The sequence below is a fragment of the Notolepis coatsorum genome, assembly GCF_963971535.1.
Source record: "Notolepis coatsorum genome assembly, chromosome: 5".
NCBI lineage: Eukaryota > Metazoa > Chordata > Actinopteri > Aulopiformes > Paralepididae > Notolepis > Notolepis coatsorum.
The window spans coordinates 1,564,920-1,585,676 of record NC_140169.1 but is presented as its reverse complement, the minus strand read 5'-3'; positions in this window follow the sequence as shown (position 1 = coordinate 1,585,676).

Genomic DNA, 20,757 nt, shown 5'->3' with positions numbered 1-20,757 from the left:
TGTATATTTTGTATCGTGTTTTGTATAGTGTTTGGAATTTTATCATCATACTGTATGTACTTTATACATGACAAATAAAACAAAACTTTAACCAATATGTCCCTGCAATTTCCCCTCCCCCCTCCACACACAAAAAGACCCTCAATCATAGCTCTCTCCACACGCCCTCTCTCTATACTCTGATGTGCGAGCAGCGCGAGTCTGTCTGACTTTGCGGAGCACACACTGGAGTAGATATAATTATGCCTTATTATAATAATAATAATAATAATAATAATAATAATACTTCGTTTTATATAGCGCCTTTCAGAGGACCCAAGGTCGCTTTACATAAGGGGGGGGGGGAGATAACAAATTAACAAACATAGTGGACAGACACAACATATACATATAAAGTGAGAAAGTTAGGGGTTGAAGGCCAGGTTGAAGAGGTGGGGTTTGAGCAGTTTTTTTAAATGAGTCCAGAGTTGGGGTGGTGCGGAGTTCTGCGGGGAGGGAGTTCCAGAGGGTGGGAGCTGCCACACTGAAAGCTCTGTCCCCGAACGTCCGTAGTCTGGTTCGGGGGATGGAGAGCTGACCAGTGTCCGTGGATCGCAGGGACCGTGACTGAGTGTAGGGGTGGAGGAGGTCAGTGAGGTACTGAGGTGCCAGGGAGTGAAGGGATTTGTAGTCAAGTCAAGTCAAGTAATTTATTTATAAAGCACGTTTAAAAGCCCAAGAGCCAACCAAAGTGCTGTACAATCAAAGGTTAAAATCAATGTCCTAATATAAAATACACAAATACAAAAATACAAAAAGGCACAGCAGGACAAGACAGTACATTCAGAGAGTAGGACAGTAGGACAACACACGAATAGGGGAACACAAAGTACAGTAGCACACAGGGGACAGAGGAGCATAATAAGAGATACAAGAGGGAGGGGGCAGGATAAAATGACATGGGAGTGTGTGAGTTAGGGTGTGGGAGAATCAGGGTTTATTGAAGGCCAGGGAATAGAAGTGGGTTTTTAGACGGGCCTTAAATGTCTCCAGTGAGGGGGCAGATCGGATCTCCAGGGGAAGCTGGTTCCATAGCTTGGGGGCCACGGCCTTGAAGGAGCGATCGCCTCTCTTTTTGAGTCTGTAGGTGAGCAGGAGGGTTTTGTAGGTGATGCAGGATTTGATGGGGAGCCAGTGGAGGTGGATGAGGATGGGGGTGATGTGCTGCCAGGGTTTGGTGCGGGTTAGAACCCTGGCAGCTGAATTTTGAACATACTGGAGCCTGTCCAGGATTTTGCTTGGGACCCCGGACAGGACCCCGTTGCAGTAGTCCAGGCGGGAGGTGACGAAGGCGTGGATGAGGGTCTCAGCTGTGGTGTCGGAAAGTGATGGTCGGAGTCTGGAAATGTTTCGGAGGTGAAAGAAGGCGGATTTGGTGAGGGAATTTACATGGGATTGATAGGAAAGGGTGGAGTCCAGGATAACGCCCAGGTTGCGGACCTTAGGGGATGGGGAGATGAAGCAGCCGTCAATGTTGAGGGTGAGATCCCCAACCTTCCAGAGCAGGGCCTTGGGTGCCACAACCATGAGCTCGGTTTTATTGTTGTTGAGCTTGAGGAGATTAGATGACATCCAGGTTTTTATTTCGTGCAGGCAGTTGATAAGGGAGTGTGGGGGGAGATGGGTGGATGGTTTGGTGGAGAGGTAGAGTTGAGTGTCGTCGGCATAGGAGTGGAAGTTGAGGCCATGGCGGCGGATGATCTGACCGAGGGGGAGCATGTAGATGGTGAATAGGATTGGGCCAAGTACGGAGCCTTGGGGGACGCCTTGGTTGACTGGGGCCGGGGTGGAACTGGAGTCGCCGATGGTGATGAACTGTGTCCGGGTGGTGAGGTAGGATTGAAACCTATTATTCTATGCGCACTGCCAGCCAGCCTTTATGCAACAGAGAGATACACTTCTGGTTCTGGTTGGGCAGCGAGAAATTCTACCAGGAACCAAGTGTGAGCACAGACAAACAGGGTATTTGATCATTTAAATAAACATAACATGTTATCCTTTAACAGAATGTTTGTGTCTTCTGTGCATGGGTTTTACTAATAAACCTATACATACACTGGCGGACTCCCCTGGTGCCCCCACGGTTGAAAAATGCACGCTAAAGTGCCCTTTTGAGTGGCGAAAAACTTGAGGGTGTGCCCTATTGGTGCTTTTCCAATGGTCTAAACTTGACCATGTGCCCCACGGTTAAATAATGTCATGCAAAAGTGCCCTTTTGAGTGGCAAAAATTATAGAGGACGTGCCCATTGGTGCCCTTGCAATAGTCTAAACTTGACCATGTGCCCCCACAGTTGAAAACATTGCGCTAAAGTGCCCTTTGAGTGGCAAAAACTATAGAGGACGTGCCCATTGGTGCCCTTCCAATGGTCTAAACTTGACCATGTGCCCTTACAGTTGAACACATCGCGCTAAAGTGCCCTTTGAGTGGCAAAAACTATAGAGGACGTGCCCATTGGTGCCCTTCCAATGGTATAAACTTGACCATGTGCCCCCACAGTTGAAAACATCATGCTAAAGTGCCCTTTTGAGTGGCAGAAATGAGAGGACGTGCCCATTGGCGCCCTTCCAATGGTCTAAACTTGACCATGTGCCCCCACAGTTGAAAAACATCACGGAAAAGTGCCCCTTTGAGTGAAAAAACTAGAGGATGTGCCCCTCCAATGGTCTAGGCGGGGTGGGGGGGGGGGGGGGGTAACTGTACATTGGATTATCGACTAAACCTTACTTGGTCCCAAGAAGAGGGTCTTGTGTATTATTGGGTTTAATAGGACATTTATTGTACATTGGAAGGGGTTGCATTAGGACATTTACAGGGGTCAGTTTCGAATTGCAGTCTCTAGGTGCTCTGAGAGTGGTTTTGAAAGTGGGTAGTGATTCACATTCCTTTACAGCTGTGGGTAGGGTGTTCCACATTGATGTGGCATAATTGCGAAACTTAAGAGTGGTAGTAAACTTAAAAGTGGGTTTAGCATTGGCCTATATTCTATGATTACAGAATGCCAATGAGAGAAAGAAATCGGAAGAATATTAAAAAGCAGCTGAAAAAAGCTTCTCTTTAAAAAATTGGGTCCACTCCAAAGCAACAATAGTAAGGGAGGAGATAAGGATACACGTATTTGTTGTAAGTCCTCACTACTAGCTACGTGTACAACCTTGTCGCACAGAGCCAATAGTTTGGATTATAACTGAGAATCTGGTGATAACATGGTCAATAATGCTTATTTTGGACAGAAAATGTGTCTTAAACATTTAAATTTACCAACCAGATCCTTTTTATTCCAATCAAGGCAAGAGGGCTAGTGGTGGTAGTGCTATATGACATATTATTTTATAATACAATTATAACATTGTAGGCTACAGTACGAATATTATATACAGTACAATTATATTACTATTATAAAACAAATATGATTTGCTCCACCTTAGATAAAGACAGTACAGACAATGAAGATGGAGATATTCAAGAGGGAAATGATGATATCAGGAAGAGAGATGGTGAAGAAGTGGAGGAAAGAGAAAATGCAGATGATTCTATGGAGAGAAATTATGAAGAAGTGGAGGAAAGACAAAATACAGATGATTCTATTGAGAGAAATTATGAAGAAGTTGAGGAAAGAGAATGCAGATGATGCTATGGAGAGAAATGATGATGAAGATGGTCATGGAGATGCTAAAGAAAGCAAGGATGAAAATGATGATAGGGAGAGAAATGATTCAAATGACACAACAAATAACTTGAATGCTCTCCTCTTGCCATTAAAATATCCCACTGATCCAGCCAGTATCCAGGTATAATATATTTGTTTAATGGAGAGAATGGGGAAGATATAGAGGGGGGAGAGAGAGAGATAGAGGATAGGACAGGATGAGAGAAGGAGAGGAGAGGACATGAGGAGAGAAGGAGAGGAGCGAAGGGGAGTACAGGAGGAGAGTACAGGAGGAGAGAAGGGGAGTACAGGAGGAGAGAAGGGGAGGAGAGAAGGAGAGTTAGGAGAGAGAAAGGAAGAAGCTCAACGGCACTCGAATGAACTTTTTTACTGTTTTATATCCTGTAAAATATATGTTGTAAATAGCGTTTAAAGAATAGGTTCCCGATTTTTCAACCCAGACCATATTAAATGTTTTTCCCCAAATATTTATATTCCTTACTGATATCTTTAGCATTGAGAAATGTACCACTGCAGCAATGGTTTAGGCCTTCAAACACCATGATAATCTACTTTTCAAACACCACGATAATCTACTTTTCAAACACCACGATAATCTACTTTTCAAACACCACGATAATCTACTTTTCAAACACCATGATAATTTACTTTTCAAACACCATGATAATTTACTTTTCAAACACCATGATAAATCTACTTTTCAAACACCATGACAATGAGGTGAAATAAACATTTGAAAGGTGTATTGTTCCCTGTGTGTTTTTATCAGAGGTGTGGTTATACTATTAATCTGGATTGTCTATGTTATTCTAATGTTAATCTTAATCAAGGATGAAGACTATTTCACCATACATGACGCATCATAGCTTTTTGCTCACTGATGGGGTCCCATGTTGTGCAGTAGGTGCCCTTTTTTTCTTTTCGCCCATGCCCTTCAAACAGCCTGAGTCCGCCACTGCCTACATACAATATACAAACAATGCCAAAGGCCTAAGCTAAAGGTTTGGTAGTATGACCACATGTGGGGACCAGGGCTAAACCAATTAAGACTGCCAGGCAACCATTATAGGGCATGGGATAGCCCCGTGACAGTTCTATTGGTATTTATATTGACCTGCAGAAGGCTTTTGATACTATAGATAACAGCATATTGGTGAGAAAATTGCAGAATTATGGGATACGACGAGGTATAGTGTGGTAGATTCTGGGAACATAGATCTCATGAAATCGAACGAATGTGTTATATTTAGAGAAAACAGCTGCAATAGTAAAGTCAGCCAAAGATATGGCTGGTGATTAGATTACTCTGCCCTTTTGGTGAATTTGCATACAAAGTGTGGGCAACAGCCTGTATCCTGTGTGATCTGTGGAATCGGTCCTGTGAGAACAGCTGAGTAGACAAGTTTCAAACCAAGACAATAGAGGAACTGTTTACAACAACTGTTTACGCAATCAGCCACCTGCGTGAGACAAGGGGTGGGGGGCAGGAAGCCTTAGCTACCCATACACACACACATTCACATACACACACACACACAGACACACACACACACACACACACACACATAGACACACACACACACACAGACACATAGACACACACAGACACACATAGACACACATACATATATATATATACACACACACAGATCAGAGATATGAGCATTTTGTATTGATCTGAACTACAGTTTGCAGAAATTCAATGTCTACAATTAGTTAATGTGTCTGTTCTGTTTTCAATTATGTTCAATTTGATTAATTGATGGTTCTATCCTCTTCATCTATTCTATTCAGTTCTATTCTGATCTATGGTATTGATTTGTATTCTATTCTATTCAGTTCTATTCTGATCTATGGTATTGATTTGTATTCTATTCTATCCAGTTCTAATTTGATCTGTTATTCAGTTATATTCTATTCAGTTTATAAAATATTGATGTAAGCTAACAGAATGATTAGATTTGGTAGCAATTTATTGAAAGTCAGCAGACTTTGTGGTAAAGAAATATATCTGGGTTTATGTGAAGGGGGTTGGCCTATTAAGCCAAACCCCTATTTTCAAATGCAAGCTTAGCCGGCCTGGCATTGGAGGAAAGAATGTGATGATGTCATCACTCCGAGACACTGGGCCTTGGGGATATAATGGGATGTGGTGAGGGGGAGAGGACTCTGAAAAAACCCAACCGACACGACAAGACCTCGGACCATCTCATCCACAGTCAAGGCAGCAGGCGGGCAAAGGACAACAAAGGAACTTTTGGAGGGAAAAACAGAACTATACTTTGATCCCTAAGCCAAGGGAACAAAGCCATCATCAACTATCATTCTCTTTATTCTGGTTGTATCAATTACGGCATAGGGTTTTTGATCACAACTATAGCATTCTTTATTTGTAATTTGTATACACTCTTAAACTTTGATTAAACAGCTGTTATATAACCTTTTTCCTCCTAATTCCTTCTGCCTGCACCGCTGAAAGAAGAGAAGTGATTCCCAGAGCTTTAAAGCTATTGAAACAACGCAGAGTACTAAAGCAACCCGGTTCTGAACAGAGTGAAGTGTCTTATCTTCATTCATGTATCTCTATCTAAGTTCATTGATCGTATAGTGTTCTATATCACCCTTTCCTCTGCATTTGGTTTAGGTATTTTCAGATGTTCGGTTTCAAGTAAGAGGAGACTGACGATATGGTCAAAATCAACGGGCGGCGGTTGTTTATTAATAAAACAGCTTTAGGAATTAAAACAGTACATCGTCTCTTTGGTTCAATCTAATTGTCTCTTTCATTCAATCTAATCGTCTCTTGGTGCTGTTCGCTGTCTCAGGTTGTCCATGGCCAACACGCGGCTTCTCTTTGTGATGGTTGCCAAGGCAACCTTGGGTCTCCGTCAGTCTCAGCGCTCAAGCAAGGAGCGCTTGATTTCATCTCTCTCCGTGGCAGGATCTCCTGCTGCGAAGCGATCTTCTGTCATTGGGTGTCAGTGGCTCTGTGTCACGGCTTGGCTCTCAGGATCCTTCTCCATCTCCTCTGAGTGTCTTGCTCGGCTCTCGAGTTCTGTGTGTCTCTCCAGTCTCCAGGTTTCCAGGTTTCCTTCTGGTCTCCTCTGAGTGTCTTGCTCCCGTCACCGGGTGTGTGTCAGCGCTTCCCCAGGTCCCTTTTTGGGTGTGCGTCTCTCTAGTGTGTCGCCATCAGCCCTTTTTATCAGGGGGAGAGAGAGAGAGAGAGGGGGAGGGGGAGAGAGAGGGAGCCCTGCCTGCCTATTCACGTCCACTTATTTTTGGTCACATTCCAGCAGAAACATGTCTGCTTGGTGTCTTGTGACCACATGTTTCGCTGACACAACCTCCTGGGTCCTCTGACAACGGTTTTCACAGTTTGAATCTGCTGACACTTTAATCATTACTTAATGAGAGGGTAGTTTTTCACTGAATAATACATCATCATGCTTGTGACTAAAATGTTTACATAGTCTAGATAAGAACCAGACTACTTTTTCAGACAGTGCCCAGATGACAAACCATATATCCCCGTCCTTTAATAGAACACTTTATTTTCCTGATGAACATTTGACCAATATGGTATAGTTTTAGCTTCTAGTTTTAAGAGTTTTTATTCTTTATTGTGACTAAGTTATTCTAATTGTTCTAAGAGTTATGCCTACATGTAACTTTATTAGTTTTATCTATATCCTTGATGCATTTTGAACATTTGGCCTCACTTGAGTGCTGCTGACTTATCTATCTGAGAGGCTCTTTTTACAGTCCGATTTACTCTGTCTCCTGACCACTCTGCCATGTCGTAACTTGAAAGTCCTTACTTAGGGTAGGGGTCAGTTTTATTGTCTTTAAGGTCAGCCATCTGTTTTCTGGGGAGTCAACCGCCTCTACCCTAGGGTCTCAGAAATACCTTCACATGGTGTTCTAAATAACCTTTCTATCAAGCAGCATTTTGTCTTTCAAATCATTTTCCTTGTACATTTCACTTGCATTTATTCATGTTTTCATTTAGAAATATACGACAATCCACCCTTAGGGGGTTTAATAACCTCCTATACAACATTAATATTCTAAATTAAACATGTTTAAAATCATTCTCATAATTTTTGCTAATATTTTCAAAAATTTTCAAAAAAATCCAAAATTTACCCAAATCGAACTACAAAACCCTTTCCATCTGTACAGTTACAAAATCATCATTTCACCTACCTTTTCCTCCTTTCACAGTTTATACACATTATCAGTTATTATTATGACATCCAGTCTAGGTCCGTCTCTCTATGCAAAGAGATGATCGTACCATTCTCAGCTTCTTTTCGTTTAAGACTATATTTATCCATGTACTTAGCTTAAATGTCTATTTTGTGTAATGGACTCTGCAAGAAAAGATTAATACATCACACCACTAAAAGATTAACTCTCTAAACATTTGAGGGAAATTCAAACAAGCAACATAAATCATTTTTACTCCTTAAAAAGACCACTGAGGCCTCAATTATCCTTTGCTTTCATCCCTGTCAGTTATCCCTGTTTAAACCTCCTAAGGCCTTTACTGCTAACTCGTTTTTGACCGTTTTCTTCTTGTTGTATCTTGTGCTAATCACCGCCCCTTCTTCGTTGTATGCAGGTCTCTGGTACTGCTCCGATTTTCCACAGAAGGAAACGATTTTCCCTCTGTCCTTTTTGCATTTTGGATTATTATTTACAAAACACACAATAGATTGGAAACAGTTATTTTCGCAGATACATTCTCTACTGTTCTGCATTTTGACAATACATTTTTCTCCAATTCATTATCTATGTATTTCACAGCTTCTTACGTTAGCATTCAATCAAATCATCTTTGTCTCATTTCTTTTTGTGCTGTACTGTTTTACTAGATCAAATATCTTAAGATCAACACAACTACCTCCACCCTTGACAGTGGAATAACCATTATTTCACTTTCAAATACCTCGTTTCCCGACAGCTCCTCGGTCCGGACAGTCAGCTCTAGACGAGGCCAATCACCAACAGAACAGATGTGCATGGTCAACAAACCACAGTCCCTTTAAACACACATCACACACACTCCGCCAGCTTTCAACAAGCCGGTGCAGAGTCTACCACAAGTCAATCATCAAATTCACATGTCTGCACTCTACATGAACACTGTCTCGGCCAATTGGCGACCAAAAACCTACAGAGCTTTCTTATAGACAGAGAAATATGTTTCCCCAACACTTATCATAACCCAAAAAGTGACACAACCGCCCAGATTCTACATCTGGACTCTTAATGAGCGGAAAACAAACCATGAACCAGCTCCCGTCCATTCTCAGTTTCCAGCTCATTATATCAGACCTCCTACCAGTCTCGCTGTGTCACCACCACCTGCTATCCCTGACCGGCGAGAGAACCCTCCCAGCCAGCCAGTTCCTATAACTATCAGAGTACCAAACAAAAACAAAGAAAATCGTAAATAAACAAAAAAATTGTGAGTGCCTACATGCTACACACCCATCCAACAGAATTAAACTATCATCTAGAGGCATAAATACCCCCGCAAAAACTTAAGACAGCAAAATTTAAAATCCAAAAAGAAACAAAATAAGTAATGAAATAATATTTTTTTTTTTTTTTTTTTTTTTTTTATTCAAACTTGACCACCCTTTGATCAAGTATGTAATCACTACTATAAATAGCCCTTTGTTTCTAACCCTGTCTAACATTAAATGTTCCATTGTTCCTGTCTAAAACCAACTGTTTAACCCTTCTCTGACACCGTCTGGTTCAGAGTTCACATGACCACAAGAGCCATTGCGGTGACCATTTTTCTCTCTCTATCCAATCTGTGCAGCCGGGCCAGGCTGCACAGGTGGGAGATACCAAAAATCGTCCACCATACCATTCTCCCTTACGTTTTCCTCACTGCCACAGCAAGAGTTGATCAGACACACTGTAGCAAAAAGGAAAACCCATGATTTGTCCATTAATTAACTGTTAGTACGATTGGCTCATGCATCTGTCAGTCATTTCATCTCTCCCTGTTAGTTGCACATCCATCTTAGTCGCTTCCACTCATAATCTAATGTACCAACGCTTCTATATTTTTTTTTTCTATTTTTATTCCAATCAGTCCTTCTTCCCATTTTAACTTATTAATAACTCTATTTTCCCGAGCACCCAAAAGACTTTGTTGGTGCATTTCCGCTTTGCTCTTAATTAACCTATGTCCTATGCAGACACCCCCTCTGACAATGTCCCAACTCTCCACATTCCCAGCAACCCTGTTTGGACACTTGCTTCTTACTGGACATTCGCTGAGTCCTCCACCCTTTGTCACATGACCGAGCGAAATGGCCAACCTCCCCACAACCCCAGCACACAGCCGACGCCGGCCATCCCAGGGGTTCCAGTTCACCCAGTTTACCACGACTCCCACAGTCTCTCGGCTGGCCCTCCACAGTCCTCGCCAGGTCCACCCCTCTCCTGTCCTCTGGTCGCATGTCCTGTTGCCTGGAGGAGAGAGGGGCATACCTGTCCTTTTCTGCTGCCTCTCCTCGGGCCTTCTCTTGTTGGGAGGGGCCTGGAAACTCACCCCTCCTGTGGTCCTGTCCACCCTGTCGCGGCCCAGCTCCCTGTCCGGGCAACGGAGCACAGGGCACTCTTTGATCACAGCGGCCTAGGTCAGACGCCCGAAGCATGATCTCAACAGCTGTCGCTTCTAGTAGCACAGTCTTTCTCGCCAGTTCTCGTCCCAGTCTCTGAGTCTCGTGTGCGGCTTGACCGATCTCCAGCTGTGTCTTCATCAGATCTCGATGAACTGCCTCGTGTTGTTCGAACGCTGTCACAAACGCTCTCTGTTGTCTATAGTATGCTGCCTCTTCCCCCATCTCAGCACGGGCGGTTTGACGTCCCATCGTTGGGCTCCGCCTCTCATCTTGGCTTTGGTGCTGAGGGCAGGGAGGACATGGGAAACGGGTGGGCTGTAGAAACTGTTCGTGTATTCCATACCTGCTGTCGGTCTCAGTTCCAGCCAACCGGCCAGAGTGGACTTCGTGGGACGGCTGTAACCTCAGTCTCTTTTTCTGCCCCTTGGTTAAACCGCAGTCGCCTGCAATGGACACTCCAGCTTGAATCGGTTCTGGTTGGAGTAACACCGTTGTCACTGGTTCACTCCCCTGCATCGGAACCAAAGTCATCATTCCAAGTCCTTCCGTCGTACTGGTCACATGAGAGAAGTCCATATCAATCAGATTATAATCACTGGTAAAGTCTATCTGGGAAATGTCTGCAGAGGCCCTCGGCCTACTCCCCCCAATGGCCCGATCACTAAGGCCCTCCTCCATATCGTTGTTGTTGTTATTCTATTGTTACTGCATTTAACACTTCAGTTGTTCCTATCAATGTTCCTCTAAGGTGAACTTCCTATGCTACTGTCATTCACTTCCCTTTCAACCACTCCTGTAATTACCGTTTGAAAAAACAAATTTCTCCGTCTTACACTATTTTCTACTTACTTGAGTTAAAACACTCACACTGTCAAAATTTTACTGTGCAGACAAGGATTGATAATTGGCTTATCATTCATACTTATACCAAGGCGCATTAAAGCCGTTTTCCCTAGATGGTTATGGAAGTCGTTAGAGCACCTGTCCGGCCGAGCACCTGTACAGAAAGAAAGCAGAAATATCCAAACTTAATACAGTGGCATTTCCCTTATTATTTCCACTCTTCGTTATGCATTGGAAATGTCGGGCAACACTATACTAATATATTTAAAGAGACACAGTGTGATTTGCTTGAAAAAATAACGATACAGCTTATCTTGTTTTTTGTCCGTTCCTTCAACAGGAACACTGGAGGTTTTCCAATCCCCTGTGTGCTCTCTCCACCTGATTTCCTGGGAAATATAATCATTAATCCCCTTCCTATCCATTGTCTAATAATCCTTTGTAAACCTGGTCCTTCATCTGATTCTAATCTCTCTTTGCTTGATGAATCTGTTCATCCTAACCTTATTTCTTACTTTTAAATGCCCGATTAGCGTATCGACTAAATGTATTATTCCGATTAGCGTATCGACTAAATGTATTATTCGCTTTCGCTTCACTTCTCATACTACATCCATTTCATTCATCCTTACACACAACCATTACCCCCCACAACACTTAATAAAAATTAATCAGTGTTGCTACTGCTACCAACCACCTAATCAGGGAAAACAATAAACTTTTAGCAACTTAGATCACTAAAACCCTGACCGACACATAGTACAGCTGGCCACGTTAATAATTTCATGGACACCCGCACTATGCCACCGCAATATTCACCCAGTTCCCTGAATACACAAAGAACCGTCAACTCACAGCCCAAAGCGTCCTCCCTTCAGTTTCGAACCTGAACGGAAACACCCATAGCTTTTACCACACCAAGAATATCACAAATCATCCTACCACCACCTGCACCTAGACAGGCCAGCGCCCATCCGGTACCTACTTCACATACATAATACCAACGCAGTACAAATAAACCTACAACCAAATGCCCACAACACACGCCGCAATCTAGGGATGGCTAAATACAAGGATAGACAGGGAAGGGAAAAGAAAAAAGGAGGGAGGGATACAGGGATCCAGGGACTAAGGGGAGGAAAGGGGGGGGGGGGGGTCACACAATGCAACATTAACTACTACCAAAACCGTCTAAATCAACCTTAACTTTAATCAGACCAAAAAAATGACCATGAATATTCCATCTATCCTTATGTAATCCTATTTTAGCAAGTAACACTATATTAATATAACCAACACTCCAAGCCCATGATGAATTGAAAATGGGGGACCCTGATGTAAACAAGACGAAAGTCTTTCTCCGGTCTGCATCCCCTTAACAATTGTGTGTATTGAGCCGTACTGTACTGTACTCATTCTACAATCTGTTAATAAAATTTTTCAATCAATCAATCAACCAGGCAATCTATCCTAAACAAAACTCCCTCCGTGCACCTGTCATCTCACAAAGTTAAGCCGGGAGACAGGGATGGAGCGGAGGGGGGCGGGGGGGGAGAGAGGGAGGGAGGGAGGGAGGGAGGGAGGGAGGGAGGGAAGGAGGGAAGGAGGGAGGGAGGGAGGGAGGGAGGGAGGGAGAGAGCGTGAACGAGGGAGGAAGAGACAGAGGAAAAAGGGGGGGGGGGGGGTTGTTCACGCCAAATCCCATCACAAAACGCCGCTGCTCTCACTTCAACCATACTTGGCCCATAACAAATACAGATTTATAATCAAACCAGTAAACACACCCATCATCAACAACAGTTAAAACCGATAAAAAGAACCCACAAATTCCCACAGATTGCCGCGCTTCAAAACCTATAATAATCACAACTGATCTCTATTGTTTACTGCACCTCGTTCCACCTGTAAAGGTGAAACTATAAAAGAGGCAACAGCGCCCTCCGCTGGAACGTCTTGTCCATCACCAACGCACTACAGCACTCACCACTTCCTGTAGGAGGCGCCCACGCCCTCCCCCGCAAGTGCGTCATTACGTAAACCACCCCAAGACGGGAACTCGACGTTCCACCTCAACCATAAAACTACAATTCCCAGAACCCTCTACACCGGAAGTCCCTGTCCTCCGCCTCTCCAAGATCCCGCGCCAGCAACAGTAGCAACACGCGAGATTCCCCGAGAGTTCAATCATGCTATATTGTTAGCACAGGTAGCTTAGCATCTTAGCTTCGATAGCTTAGCACAGCTAGCTCCTATTAGCTTAGCTTAGCATCCAACACCACTCCTCCTAAACGGCCCAGTCTCCTGCTGATCCGAGCGGCACAACACATCGCGACGTTTACACAACCCCTGCTTTCCCCCGCAACATAACTTTAATCCTATTAAGCCCCTGTTCACAGAACATATATCATTATCCTTATTCTAGCACGCACGCCCGATTGGCCCCGGCCGGCTCCGTATTTTAAATCTAACGCACCCCAAGCTCCGACGCTTCCAGTGACGTCATTAGCCCCAAAATCCCCGTTTTCTTTGATCTTTACTACATTACTTTTAGACTTCTACAGCCCCGATTTGAAAAATTTCAACGAACATTACACATCTCCTAGGTTCCATCTCACATGTCATTCATTCAATTCACTCGAAAACGCAACACAGCGTCCACACGTTAGTCGCGTCGCGCTCAGCTAATGCTGGCAGGACAGGGGTGTGGTTTCTCCCCGCTGCAGCGTTGGCCACCTGGTCCAAAATAATATAAAAAATACCTTGACATTTACTCAGAGCTCCTAACATTCATCCATTTAAACACATATACTTAGCAAAACAATGTCTCATTCATAAGCATACCATTCATTTGTACACAATCATTCCAAACGCATCTCCTTGCTTTTTTTTCACACAATATCCTCCTATTTTCTAATCCCCCGTGCAGTATTTACTTCCAAAGTGCTTCATATATCTACTGAGTCCGACTTGCTATACCCCTGAGAAACCCACTCCATTCATGTATTGTAGCCCGTGAAAGTTTCAGCAGCGCCCTATGTTGGCTTGTATCGGAGTTTATATGGCCAAATCGTGTGTTCGACCGTACTCCCCGCCACCCGTAGAGCCCCTTGCATTTATCCACGCGGCTTGATGTTCTTCAGATATCGACCTTAGCCAATCTGAGCCTAAATGACGTCGGATTAGAAGTGGTAATTCGCTTATGGAACGTCTTCCAAAGTCTATTACTCCGTCGCACCGATTCTAAGTGTGGTTTCTACAGCATTCTAGCCCGAACCCTTAACCTCTTCTCATCTCCCTGTTCTCTGTCTCTCTTCGCGGAACCAGGCTACCCCGTACTTCACCACGGTTCCCTTATACTACTCTACACTCCGTTTTCTGTTCTCTTTTCTCTTCGTGGAACCAGGCTGCCCTGTGCTACACCACGGTTTTTCTCTTCGTGGAACCAGGCTGCCCTGTACTACACCACGGTTTATCTCTTCGTGGAACCAGGCTGCCCTGTACTACACCACGGTTTATCTTCTTCGTGGAACCAGGCTGCCCCGTACTACACCACGGTTTATCTCTTTAAACTTTTTACCTTCTCTCTAATGAACCACTCCGTCACTCACAGTCCCACGTCCCGCTATCTGTGACTAATCTCCGTTCTACTGCTCCTACGCCGGTCCCCTCAAATATTTCACCTAATCCCTAGCCTATCCCCTAAGCTGATATAACTAAATATAGACATCTATTACCTCTCCTCACTTGGCCTTGTACCAACTATAGGTATCCTAACTGAACATCCCAAGTGCAGCGCCGGTGTGTGGCTGAGACCAGAGCCAGGTTGTGAAACCTGGACCCCGGTACTCCTCCAACACCAACATTATCCCGGTCCATTTACAACTCATTTCTACCTAATGCAACAGCAACCCCAAAATGCGAGACTGCTTCGACCATTTACCAATTTTAAACACATTAGTACTACTTACCTATTCCCACTGGCCTCGGTCGCAACGGTGACGATCCTCAGTCCTCAGTCGTAGAGAGCATCGATGAGGGGGAGAGAACCTCTCCGTGTCCTTGAGAAGTGGCTGCTGTCGTTTTTCAACCGGTACTGGCCGAATGCAGGACGGGTCACGGACCAATTGAAGTGTCTTATCTTCATTCATGTATCTCTATCTAAGTTCATTGATCGTATAGTGTTCTATATCACCCTTTCCTCTGCATTTGGTTTAGGTATTTTCAGATGTTCGGTTTCAAGTAAGAGGAGACTGACGATATGGTCAAAATCAACGGGCGGCGGTTGTTTATTAATAAAACAGCTTTAGGAATTAAAACAGTACATCGTCTCTTTGGTTCAATCTAATTGTCTCTTTCATTCAATCTAATCGTCTCTTGGTGCTGTTCGCTGTCTCAGGTTGTCCATGGCCAACACGCGGCTTCTCTTTGTGATGGTTGCCAAGGCAACCTTGGGTCTCCGTCAGTCTCAGCGCTCAAGCAAGGAGCGCTTGATTTCATCTCTCTCCGTGGCAGGATCTCCTGCTGCGAAGCGATCTTCTGTCATTGGGTGTCAGTGGCTCTGTGTCACGGCTTGGCTCTCAGGATCCTTCTCCATCTCCTCTGAGTGTCTTGCTCGGCTCTCGAGTTCTGTGTGTCTCTCCAGTCTCCAGGTTTCCAGGTTTCCTTCTGGTCTCCTCTGAGTGTCTTGCTCCCGTCACCGGGTGTGTGTCAGCGCTTCCCCAGGTCCCTTTTTGGGTGTGCGTCTCTCTAGTGTGTCGCCATCAGCCCTTTTTATCAGGGGGAGAGAGAGAGAGAGAGGGGGAGGGGGAGAGAGAGGGAGCCCTGCCTGCCTATTCACGTCCACTTATTTTTGGTCACATTCCAGCAGAAACATGTCTGCTTGGTGTCTTGTGACCACATGTTTCGCTGACACAACCTCCTGGGTCCTCTGACAACGGTTTTCACAGTTTGAATCTGCTGACACTTTAATCATTACTTAATGAGAGGGTAGTTTTTCACTGAATAATACATCATCATGCTTGTGACTAAAATGTTTACATAGTCTAGATAAGAACCAGACTACTTTTTCAGACAGTGCCCAGATGACAAACCATATATCCCCGTCCTTTAATAGAACACTTTATTTTCCTGATGAACATTTGACCAATACGGTATAGTTTTAGCTTCTAGTTTTAAGAGTTTTTATTCTTTATTGTGACTAAGTTATTCTAATTGTTCTAAGAGTTATGCCTACATGTAACTTTATTAGTTTTATCTATATCCTTGATGCATTTTGAACATTTGGCCTCACTTGAGTGCTGCTGACTTATCTATCTGAGAGGCTCTTTTTACAGTCCGATTTACTCTGTCTCCTGACCACTCTGCCATGTCGTAACTTGAAAGTCCTTACTTAGGGTAGGGGTCAGTTTTATTGTCTTTAAGGTCAGCCATCTGTTTTCTGGGGAGTCAACCGCCTCTACCCTAGGGTCTCAGAAATACCTTCACATGGTGTTCTAAATAACCTTTCTATCAAGCAGCATTTTGTCTTTCAAATCATTTTCCTTGTACATTTCACTTGCATTTATTCATGTTTTCATTTAGAAATATAGAAATATACGACAAGAGCAGAACCGAAATAGCTTGGGGAATCCACTTCAATAGCTAAAGAGCTACACTACTTGGAAAACAGACTGCAATGTGTGCAAATGAATGACACTCAGGATTTAGGAAGGTCACCTCTGGAGTACCTCAGGGATCTGTGATAGGTCCAAAACGGTTTAAACTTTACATTAATATGTTACTGAACTGTTAACATTTGTTATTTTTACAGACGATACAAATGTATATTGCTCAGGAAGTGATTTTAAAAAAGGAACTTCTGTATGATATTGAAAGTGAGCTGGAAATTCTCAAAACTTGGTTTGATGTCAATAAACCAAGTTTTTTTGGTTTAAACAAAAATAAATTAAAATGGTTTGTATGGCTATTTTTTATGGCTATTACTGCCAAAATCAAAGACAGTCGACAGTCTGGAATGATTGTGCATATTTTTTATTTTTTTTTATATATATATATCTTTTTTATTATTTTTTAAACAAACATATAAACAAACATGACAACACACGATAAGATATACAAGCATTAATTAACAGTGCATATCCAATGAAATTACCATTTAGTCAATTGTCTTATACAGGATATACCCCTAATACCTGTTATCTAAAAACCTACACACATATGCTCTAGCTCGTACCCCCCCCCTCCCGGACCCCCCATTGGTTAATCCAACCATTATAACTTGTTCCTAACCAGACACTACCATTATATGCTAGCTTTTATTCTCTCCACCACTTCTAACCACATTGTCATTTTGGATTCATTGAGACCCAAAATTCTTGCTGTAGATATTTCTTGATAAATCACATCGAGATATGTAAGAGTCCAGACCTTCCGGCACATTTTTTCCGGTTGAAACCATCGTGATGCTATCAGCTTTTTAGCCACTGTGATACCGGATAAAACCAATCTCTTTAGCTGTGGAGGTACTGCATGCTCAAAGACATCATTCAATAGTAATACAGAGGGGTGTACAGGTATATCCAGAGTTAAGAGATTTGCTAATTGCTGGGTCACTTCTTTCCAAAATATCTTAACTGGTGGGCAGTCCCAGTACATGTGCATGAATGTCCCTTCGTCCCCATTTGTACATAGGGAGCATTTGGAGTCTTGTTTAAGACCCATTTTGTTCAGTCTTATAGGAGTTAAGTATGTCCTGTGAATATAGTTAAGATTGATTTGTTGATGGTCCGGGTTCCTTGATGCAAGTCGTACATTTGCCCAGGCCTCTTGCCAGTCAAAGTCTGTCTCCAGGTCTGGTATATCCCTCCTCCAGACTGAGTCTAGATGGAGGGTTTCATACGAGGCCGTTAGTAATTGATGATAAAGATCTGATACAAAACCTCTCGATGTCTCTCTTTCATAGAAAAATGTGTGGTATCTGTGGTGTACAATTGGTATCGTTAATGGAGCACCGTGAGCCTTCAAACATGCCAACAACTGTGCGTAAAAATAATATGTGGACTTGGTGAGATAATTTTTTTTGTGTATTTCATTGAAACTACAAAAACCCTGTTTGTTGAAAACGTCTCCTAATGAGTGTATGCCTTGCTTTTCCCATCTAGGGAATCTTATAGGTTGTTTTCCAATCAAGAGTGCATTGTTATTGAATAAGGGAGTATGATTATGCCATTTATGTGGGGTCGAATTTTTTTTGTGTGTTTCACGCCATATCCGGATCGCATGAGTGATTATGGGGCCAAATTTCCGTTCGCATTGCTTAATTGATAATTTGGTGTATACTATGCCCTTCAGCCTATGTGGAGCTACTATATTTTCTTCTAAATCTCTCCAGGATACTAATGCTTGGGGATCAAACCATGTTGTTAGTGGTCTTAAAGTGTGCATTGTATTGTGCATATTGTATTGTGTGTGATGACTGAATAAAACTACTACTACTACTACTACTACTACTACTACTACTACTACTGCTGCTACTACTACTACTACTACTACTACTACTACTACTACTACTACTACTACTACTACTACTACTACTACTACTACTACTGTTCAAATCTAGACAGGATGAGACATGGTAGATAGAAGTAGAGTAGATAGAAGCTAGAGAGGATGAGACATGGTAGATAGAAGTAGCATAGAAGGTAGAGGGACAAAGATACATGGTAGATATAAGTAGAGTAGATAGAAGGTACATAATGAGACATGGTAGATAGAAGTATAGTAGATAGAAGGTAGAGAGGATGATACATGGTAGATAGAAGTAGTATATATAGAAGGTAGAGAGACAAAGATACATGGTAGATAGAAGTAGAGTAGATAGAAGGTACATAATGAGACATGGTAGATAGAAGTATAGACCACTACACGTCCGCGTCCGCGTTACATTGAAATCTGGGAGGAGATTGCGGGGGGAGCAAATGAATGAATGTGGATGAGAGCCGTGATGTAAGTGGTTGCAGATACGGCTGTGGGGGTGCTAGAGACATGATCGAATAGACGTTTATGCGCCTCAATCTCCTGAACACGGCGTGACCCATTCCTAATCGATCAGAACTAAATCGGCAGAGAAAAAGCCCATTTTAAAGCACCTATTCCGCATGCACATGCGCAGAGTGCCCATGGAGTCTGGACGACGCGAGATGACGCATGAATGAATGTGGACTGTTCCATTAGAGGGGGGAGCTTCGGTGGCCAGTGTCCTTTCAGCCGAACAGGATAATGAAAAAAAATTATCCCACTAAATGGCCAGACGCGTCTTATGGCGACATCTACAATTACCTCATTGAGTCTCCAGGTAGACTAATGTTTATATTTAAGTGCAGTGGTCTGTAGCCACTCACACTACCACCGAAGCTCCGCCCTCTGATGGAACAGTCCACATTCATTCGTGAGTCATCTCGCGTCGTCCAGACTCCATGGGCACTCTGCGCATGTGCATGCGGAATAGGTGCTTTAAAATGGGCTTTTTCTCTGCCGATTTAGTTCTGATCGATTAGGAATGGATCACGCCGTGTTCAGGAGATTGAGGCGCATAAACGTCTATTCGATCATGTTTCTAGCACCCCCACAGCCGTATCTGCAACCACTTACATCACGGCTCTCATCCACATTCATTCATATGCTCCCCCCGCTATCTCCTCCCCGATTTCAGAATCCCGGAAGTGTTGCGGTGGTCTATAGTAGATAGGAGATGATTGTGGACTTTATGAGGTCGGGGGTCAGGGACTACAGCCCCCTCAGCATCGACGGGGCACCGGTTGAGAGAGTGAACAGTTTTAAGTAGGGATGCTCGATATTGGCTTTTTTACCTTATACCGATATTGTCCAACTCTTAATTTCGGATACCGATATACACCGATATCAACCGATACCGATATATGCAGGGTTTCCCCCCCCCAAAAAAACTGAATAATTTCAGGTAATTAAGTAAGGGATAATGTATAGCTACGAGGTCATTGTCGCAAAATAATTGACCGACACGGAGTTTAGAATACCGAGGCGCCTCGCCGATATCAAATTTTTATGGCAATATCGGTAGGCCGATAATATCGGACATCCCTAGTTTTAAGTACCTCGGAGTCCACATATCCGAGGACTTGACATGGACCACACACATTGACAGTGTTGTGAGGAAGGCACGGCAACGCCTCTACTTCCTCAGGTGCCTAAGGAAGTTCCAAGTCAGTCAGAAGATCCTTAACACTTTGATTGCCCAACCCGAGTTCTCGGGTTTACCCCCCGCGGGTTGAATGTTGAACGAGAATTCTTGTATTTTTTATTGAATTTTTGCGATCTGAAATCATATTTCATCAACCGAGTCTACCGTTGGAAATTCAGCCACTCCAAGCGCTCAGATGTGAAAAAAGCACCCCCTATCGTCTCCCAGATGGTAATTCACCCTTTTGGATTGAACTCAATGAAAATGAATGAGAAAAAAAATCCCTGACTCCACATTTTACTTCTCACTCACGCAGCCGGGGTCGATCAGCTCCACTAG